Source organism: Styela clava, chromosome 5, assembly GCF_964204865.1.
Source record: "Styela clava chromosome 5, kaStyClav1.hap1.2, whole genome shotgun sequence".
Taxonomy (NCBI): Eukaryota; Metazoa; Chordata; class Ascidiacea; order Stolidobranchia; family Styelidae; genus Styela; species Styela clava.
This window is the reverse complement of record NC_135254.1, coordinates 9,342,939-9,351,255: the sequence shown is the minus strand read 5'-3', so window position 1 is coordinate 9,351,255 and position 8,317 is coordinate 9,342,939. Positions and strand designations below refer to the sequence as shown.

The 8,317-nt window shown below is 32.8% G+C and overlaps 1 long non-coding RNA gene across 1 annotated transcript; it reads right to left on the bottom strand.

Moving 5' to 3' along the window:
• Positions 1-6,531: 6,531 nt before the first annotated feature.
• On the bottom strand, positions 6,532-8,317 carry LOC144422952 (uncharacterized). Its single transcript, XR_013475479.1, has 3 exons — positions 7,806-8,317; positions 7,508-7,583; positions 6,532-7,050 (listed from the first exon to the last, which is right to left on the bottom strand). It is a non-coding gene; the product is annotated as an uncharacterized LOC144422952 (long non-coding RNA).

Sequence of the window (8,317 nt, the reverse complement as noted above, 5' to 3'; positions counted from 1 at the left end):
ATTTCCCGCATAATATTGTGATTAATTTTGATTTGCATTCCGAATCATTTGCTATAATAGTATTTTGATTAATATCTATGCAACACCATTGCCAAAAATCAATAGACCAGTCACATTCTAAAATTAAATGACACACAGTTTCTTCAACATTATTTTCGCATAAGACACACTTTCCTGGTTCATCAATGAACCAGTGTTTTATTTTGTCTCCAGTGGGCAACCCATTATGAATTAACTTCCAGCATAACTCTTTATACTTGTTTCCAATATTTATTTTCCATATTTTATTCCAATTAATTTCCTTAGTTAGGTGAAATTTATTGAAGATGTATTCCTTATGGTTTTTCAAAAATGTATCATTTTTCTTACTTTGTAAAATCCTATAAATTTGATTAGTGGTCAAGTCTTTCGACCCATTGTACCTATCAATTAATATTCTTGTTTGACCAAATTCCCTATTCCTTGATAAAATCTCTCTCCATTCTATTGGAAGTGCTTCCCATATTTGCCGTAATTCATTTTTGCACTTATTTATCAAGCAATTTTTTCTTAAAGTACTTATTGCAGAGTTTTCTAGCTGGGGGTACACTCTTTTGGAAATATCATATATTGTTTTGCCAAAGATATCACTAACAGTAATTATTTTTGCCTGAACCCAATTTGATTTAGCAGTTATTTCAATATTATTTCTATCTAATATTAGAGGATTGTGCCAAATTATTTCCTGTGATATTTCTGCTATATTTTGTGGTTGATTCCATTTTAAGCCAATTTGTTTGAATGAGTTGATTATACTAGTATAAAATTTCGGTATATGTATATTGGTTTCCAATTTAAAGTTCAAATACAAGCATTCTAAGTTACCTTTCGATAATACATCAAAATAGTTATTTACAAAATACTTTGCTCTCTGAGACCATGGATTATTACAACCTTCAAGCAATTTTAACACCCATTTTACCTGTAAAGCTTTAATTTGATTCCTAATGTTCATCATTTTCACCCCTCCTTCGAAAAATTCGCTACTGCTGATATTTCTATTAATCATTTGTGCTTTATCATTCCAAATAAATTTCCAGATTATCGTTTCGATTTTTTGAATATATTTTTCCGGCATAAACTCAAAACTAGCCATATACCATAATTTAGACAGCATCAAAGATTTTGCGACAACAACTCTTCCTACAATGGTTAGATTTCGTCCCTTCCATAGGTTTACAATTTTTTGAACATTTGCAAGAATATTAGACCAGTTTTTGTCTCTAGACTTTTGGGAGTTTCCTATATATATTCCTAATAATTTTATCTCTTCCCTTTTTAAAGCAATATCCTTATAGGTATTATTTATTTGCCAGCTTCGAGAGGATCCACATAATAATATCGTACATTTATCCCTATTAATTTTTTGACCTGTACCACTTTCCAACAACTCCATTAATTTTAATACTGAATCTACAGACGCCATTGACTCAAGCATGAGTGTTGAGTGTTATGTCGTCTGCAAACCCATTATATACATCTCTTTGATTCGTGCAATTCTTGAATCCGATAATGTCTCTATTGCATCTTATATTGGTTGATATTAATTCTGAAATAAATAAATATAACAATGGAGAAAGTGGACATCCCTGCCTTACCCCCCTTGACATAAAAATTTTTTCTGATAAATATCCATTTACATTTATTCTAGAAGACGTGTTTTTATATAAAGTAATTATCCAATTAATAAGGTATTTTCCAAATCCAGATTTTTTTAATAATTTAACAAGTATATCCCTATCTACCATATCATATGCTTTTTTTTGATCTATCGAAAAAATAAGTAATGGTAAATTTTCTTTATTTGCCCAAAATATATCGTCCCTAATCGAAAGAAGATTTTGATGAATTGATCGTCCAGGAACGAACGCAGTTTGATTGATGTCAATTAGGTCTGGTAATACAGTTTTAATTCTGTTCGCAATAATTTTAGCTATTAATTTGTAATCAAAATTTAGCAATGTTATAGGCCTCCAATTCTTTATGTCCTCCTTTTCTCCACTTTTATATATTAATGTTATGACTCCCGTTATTGTATCTCGGGGCATTTCTCTCAGCTGGTGATAACTTTTATATAGCAACATTAATATGGGTTTTAATTTGTGCCAAAATTTAGAATAAAATTCTTTTGTTAATCCGTCTAAACCAGGAGCTTTATTTAATTTGAGTTCTGTCATGGCATATTCAAGTTCATCACCCGTTATTTCATTTTCTAAACTATTTTTTTGGTCATCTGTTATAAGTTTATGATAATTCCCAATTAATCTTTCTTGTACACTAACATCTAATTCAGTATCCTTGTGATATAGATTGCGATAAAATTTAACAATCTCATTCTGAATTTCCCCATGCTCATGGACAAGAAGACCGTCACATTTTCTTATTGATTTGATCATTTTAGCTTTAGCTCTTATTTTTTCCAAATTCAAAAAATATTTTGAGGACCTCTCTCCCTCCTCTGTCCGTTTAATCCTAGACCGAATTATTGACCCTCTTGTTTTTTGTTTTATATGCTGTTTTAATTCAGTTTCAGCATCTTGTAATTTGATTTTAGTTTCCTCATCCTCCGCATATCTTTCCATTTCTTGGAAGCATTCCCTATATTGATTTAGTAATAAAGTTGTTTTTTTGTTTTCCTCATCTTTTTTCAATTTAGAACAATGAATGGCCCAATTTTTGATTTTCTTTTTACAATTATCCCAGAAAGAACCTCTTTCTGTTTCATCAATGTTTTTTATATCAAAATGCCATTTTTTCAATATTGCTTTTATTCTTAGGCAAAAATACTCATAATCATTCAACTGAGAATTGTATTTCCAATACCCGGGTCCATGTTTTAAACAATTCATTGAAGCAATTTTTAGATATACCGGATGATGATCCGACATGACAGCTTCCGTAATCTCAATTTTACTAACATTCGCAATTTGGCATTTCGAAATGTACCATCTATCTAATCGACTCTTTGAAACAATGTTTTGTATATTTTTGCTTTTTTGCCACCATGTGTATTGCTTTTTAGTTTTATTACTGTTTCTCCAAATATCTATCAAATCAAAGGTTGTAATAAACTCATAAAGTTTTTTAATGCTATTATCTACTTTGTATCTTATACTAGGATATTTATCTTCTTTGTTTAAAACACAGTTGAAGTCACCTCCAACATAAATTTGGTATGGTGAATTGGGATTTTGGGTTATACAGCTTTCTATTTTATTTTGCACTGCCAAAAATAATTCACTTCTTTCCCTACATCTATTTGGGGCATATATATTTAGCAAGGTAAAATGTTCATCGAAAGACTTCCACCTAACCAATATATATCTACCAAATTCATCTAATTGTACGTCATCAAAAGTTGCTTCTATTTTATTTGATAGCAGTATCCCTACCCCACTAGAAAAATTAGAAAAAGTTGTCCAAATTGCATTACCTCCCCATTCTTTTGTCCATTTTTTTGCATCGTCTTCACTTCCGCAATGTGTTTCTTGAATGAATGTTATGTTTGATCCAATATTCCTAATGTAATCAAAAATGGATTTGCGTTTCTCGAAATTCCTCATTCCATTTACATTATAAGTTAAAAGAGTAGTGTAGCTGGCTAAATTCATAATTGGTCTCCACTAAACAATACATCCCTAACCCAAATTTGGCATCGTTCCAGAATGAACCTTCTAAACAAAAAGAAATTTTTTCAAAAGTACAAACTATTCTGATTGTTCCATATTACTGTTGTACCACTCTTTTGGTTCGTCTATTTCGTTATTGTCCTGTATAATTAGAATGGGTTGTGTGGTATCATGAGGTTCTTCTTGATTTATTTGTTCAGGTTGTGGGGATTCATCATTTTGTTGTTCTTTTTTCTTCTGCTTGGTTGTTTGGGTGGGGCTTTTCTCATGATGTCTCTTGAGATTTACTTCTGTTCTTGTATCACATATATTAATCACACTATTAATCTGTTGAACTGTTATGGCAATACCCTCCCCCTTCAGATGAATCAAGTCACTTTCAAAATAATTGTCAATAATTCTATCTTCTGATATACATTCAGGTGGAGTTATGTATATCACATTTGCAGCCTTTGATTGTTCTTTTATAACGTTATTTATTCTATCACTTCCATCTCTTGCTTTGTTAAATCCATTCTTCGGCACTATACCACATAAATAGACATTTTTCGAAATTTCTTTCGCTCTTTTGATCACACATCTCACATGTTTTTCCAAATCATCATAGGGTCCTTTATAAACATCGTTTGTACCAGCGTAAATCACCAAATCATTATACTTTTCCTCATGCTTTTTGAGAAATTTTTCCAAATTTGAAAACCTACCTCCCTCCACATGAATAGTTTTGACTTTATTGGTATTCACTTTTGATTTCATTCTTTTTACTTGTGAGTCTCCAATGAATAATATTTCTTTTTTCTGTTCTAGGGTGTTTTGCTTTGATGTATTCGAATTTACTAATTTTTGCCTTCTGTATTCTTCCTCAATCTCTTTTAGTACTTCGCTATTTTTTTCTCGGGGGTTTATTTCTTTTGTTGCAGCAGATCGCATTGAATTCTCATTTTGGTTTTCTGGTTGTGTTGTTTCATTTGTAACTTCCATATTTGCATCATTCGACATGTCTTTCTTTTTTTTCAAACAGTCCTTTTCTAAATGTGGTTTACCCTCACCATTGCAATATCTACATTTCCTTCTCCTTGGACAGTGTTCCACGTCATGCTCTACTGAATGGCAAATATAACACCAATGTTCAAATTTTTTGATGTTTCTTGGCCTTGTTGGATAAAAAATGAATATTTCGTCTCCTGTGTATTTGGCCGGTAGCCTGATTTTTGGAGGTATTTCATTTTGTAAGATTATCTGACATCTTAGTACCCCATTTTCCACTCCATCATCATCCGCCATTCTTTTTATAGTTTTAACCTCACCAAAATTGGAGAGCAATTTTGAAACTTTTTTATTCGATATTTCGTCCGGCATTTTACTTATTGTCACATTTGTAACATTGGAAAATACTTGTTCAATTTCCGCTTTATATTCCACTTCGTTGTGTTTATATTTCATTCCCTCATTTAAAGATTTTTGGAAGGATTCTTCATTGTTGAATTTCACTCTCCATACTCTGTTGTCTAGAATATACATACTTTTTATGGTTCCCTGACCAATTTGTTTATATATCAATTCTTTTATTTGTTCTCGTTCGAGCCAACGGCTGTTATTGAATCTTATATTTACGGTGTTTATTTGCTCCACATATTCATCATCGTCATCATCATCATCTTCACTCATTTTGGTACAACACTCACTAAACTAGTATTACTATATTATTGGCCTACAATGCAACCTTAATCAAATAGCGAATAATCACCATTCCCCACAAACAAAACTTAGCGAAGGGAGGATTAAGGGTGGAGATCAAAAACTTCACTTAACTTAAACTTGGATTAAGACTAATCTCGGGTTAGTTAAACTCGGTTTAACTTCGATAGTTAACCGGAGATCAAAAACCTAGTTTAGCGGTTACTTAACTAATCCTGGTTTAAGTCCGACGCCACGAGGCATTTCATTAAAACGTCGTGGCATGTTGCTCTTTGACCCCGTATTCCCATGGCGATGACAACGCGAACCCAATTTTGTTGTAATTTGCTGTCTTTGCAAAGTCGGTTTTTGATGTATTTCGTTGAATTTGCCGAAGCAAAACAAGCTGGGCGGTAGAACTACGAAGAGCTGACGCGCATTACAGGAAATATCAAAATAATAACACTTTATCATGAATAGAATTCTTCCCACTACTGGTACAGTCTACAACTACAACAGGGTCGGGCCACATGTAATTCATTAATAATTGCGCGGGCCAATTGACATGGTAGTTATGAACTAGTTTTGCTACACTACTACAGGTTAATAATAAAAAAATACCCTCACATCAATTTTTCACAATTATTAGAACAATAAAACTTATGTTTTCCAACCATTGACGGGTCACCATCAGTGGTTATTCCCGAAAGTTTAGCCAAAGACAAGACGCTTAATCATTTTTATCACAGCTGTCGAAAAATCAATGCCTCTAGTCAAACCCTTAACAGGGGCAATGGCTGCGGTCTCCACGGTCATTTTATATCATCATTAACTACCCGCAAAAAGATAGCAAGTCACCAACTGAGCAGTAAACTTAATGTCAGCGCTTCCTCAAGCGCCAAGGAATACAATAAAAAATATCCCGCTTTTGCGATTAAAATTCTCGCAATAGAATTCCCAAGCTCTTCAACAAGACGAGTTATGGTCTGTCTTGACAGGCTATTTTTGCAAACACCTAGAAATGCTTCTACATATGGCCCGAGGGCCACGAGTTGGACGACCCTGGTCTACAACACCAATTGAATCTAATATTTTCTCCCTAAACCTCAGCGTAACAACAAACAGACTTCAATTATAGAACCCACATCCTACTTAGAGTGAAAACAGACGAAATGAACACACTTCAGCTGAAAACCTATCCCTGGCAAGTTCTGGGCCACAGGCTTCTACATATTTAACATTATATTATTTTGAAAATTTGTATTGCAAAAATAACTAATATTCATTTGTTCAAATGACTGCTAAAATGTACTGACATTCAAGAAATGGAAAAAGTATAGAATCAATTCGGAAGAGGTGCTGAATTTTATCCTGGCTCTACAGCTTTGAGACAGATGCACACAGACACAGGTGCAATCATAGTTGTTGCTTTCGTTGCTATTTAAAAGTTTTATTTATTTCTTCTGCGAAAGACTCGCCAAGTGACGAAAAATCGACATAACTACGTTTGCTTCAAATGTTTTAGCATGCAAGAATTATTTGTTTGTTAAGCTTAAGTTAACCGGGTTCCACATATTTGTTGGACACAAAGGCGGGTTCCACATATTTGTTGGACACGAAGTCGTAAAATAAAGCACTGCTGCAACCTTGACTTGACAACACTTTTACTATAATCCTATCCATAACAGTTGTTTGTCTTCATGACCTGAACAGTATAAATGAAAATACAGGGTTAAAGATAGTATATTGATGAAGTGCGCTAGATATTAAAGAAGCAAATTCGACCTAGGCAATGACTAAAACCGAATAATTTGTATTCGAATTTGTACAGATTTTTTTGTATTCTGAAATTATATTTTTGAATTACATAAAATCCAATGTATATTTAATTATATGAATTTGGAAAAGTAAAACAGTAGAGTATTTTTAGTTTTGAGATATTAAATGAAGGCTCTTTTGTCTTCGATTGTGATTGCATGTCGAACAACTTTGCTCTACTCTAAAATCATGTGACACTAGTTTTGCCTGCATGTAACAAGAAATGACTAATGGGAATGATTTTGAAAAGTTTGTCACATCTGATACTAAAGAGGCTGATACGAACATGAATTTAGGACAGTTTACATACAAATAATATGACATTTAAATAGTGTCAAACTCACAAATTTGCTCTTCCAATAGAGCTAATGAAATTGATCATCATCATGGCACTCAGACAGTTTACTTGATTTGAAACAGCTGTAGAAATGAATGAAAAATCAGAAAACAATGTTACATTAAAGAAATGTTATGATAGCATGAACCATTGCATTCATGATAAGTTATTGGCAATATATAGTTATCAATATACTCATTCCTGCAATCTAGCATTTGGTGAAATTCATGGTCACGGTACTACAATATTCTAGTTTCATTTTATAAGAGCAAGAGTCAGAATCATTAATACCATAAATATCGTACATCTGTGCAAACAGCATACCAATAACATGCAATATGATTTTACATTGGTGTACATCAAAATATCCAGTCAACCTTCTGCTATCTACTTCGGGAACTTGCAGACTTGTGAATTAGCCGATGACAAGATACATACACCGGGGCACAGTGCAGTAGTGATACATGGATATCGTAGGTAAATCTCAGTTCTGCTCATACACAAAATATATTTAAAAGGAATCTTTTGGGCACTGGTAGATCTAAATATCTGAAAATATATCATTTTTGTTAAAACATTTTGAAGTTTATATTACTGTATTAGGACTAGGAGTATCTGTTCGACGGTACCACTGCGCAACTGCTTATCAACGAAACTATACTAAAATACTGGGCCCTATGTCTGTTTATGACAAGAACCCATATAGCAATAGGCTACTGGTATAACTGTAGTCTACAATCTAAGCTAAAATAAATCTTCACAAAAACTGCTAGGAAAATTAAAAAACGCAAATACAGAAATGTATCAATACGCTGGG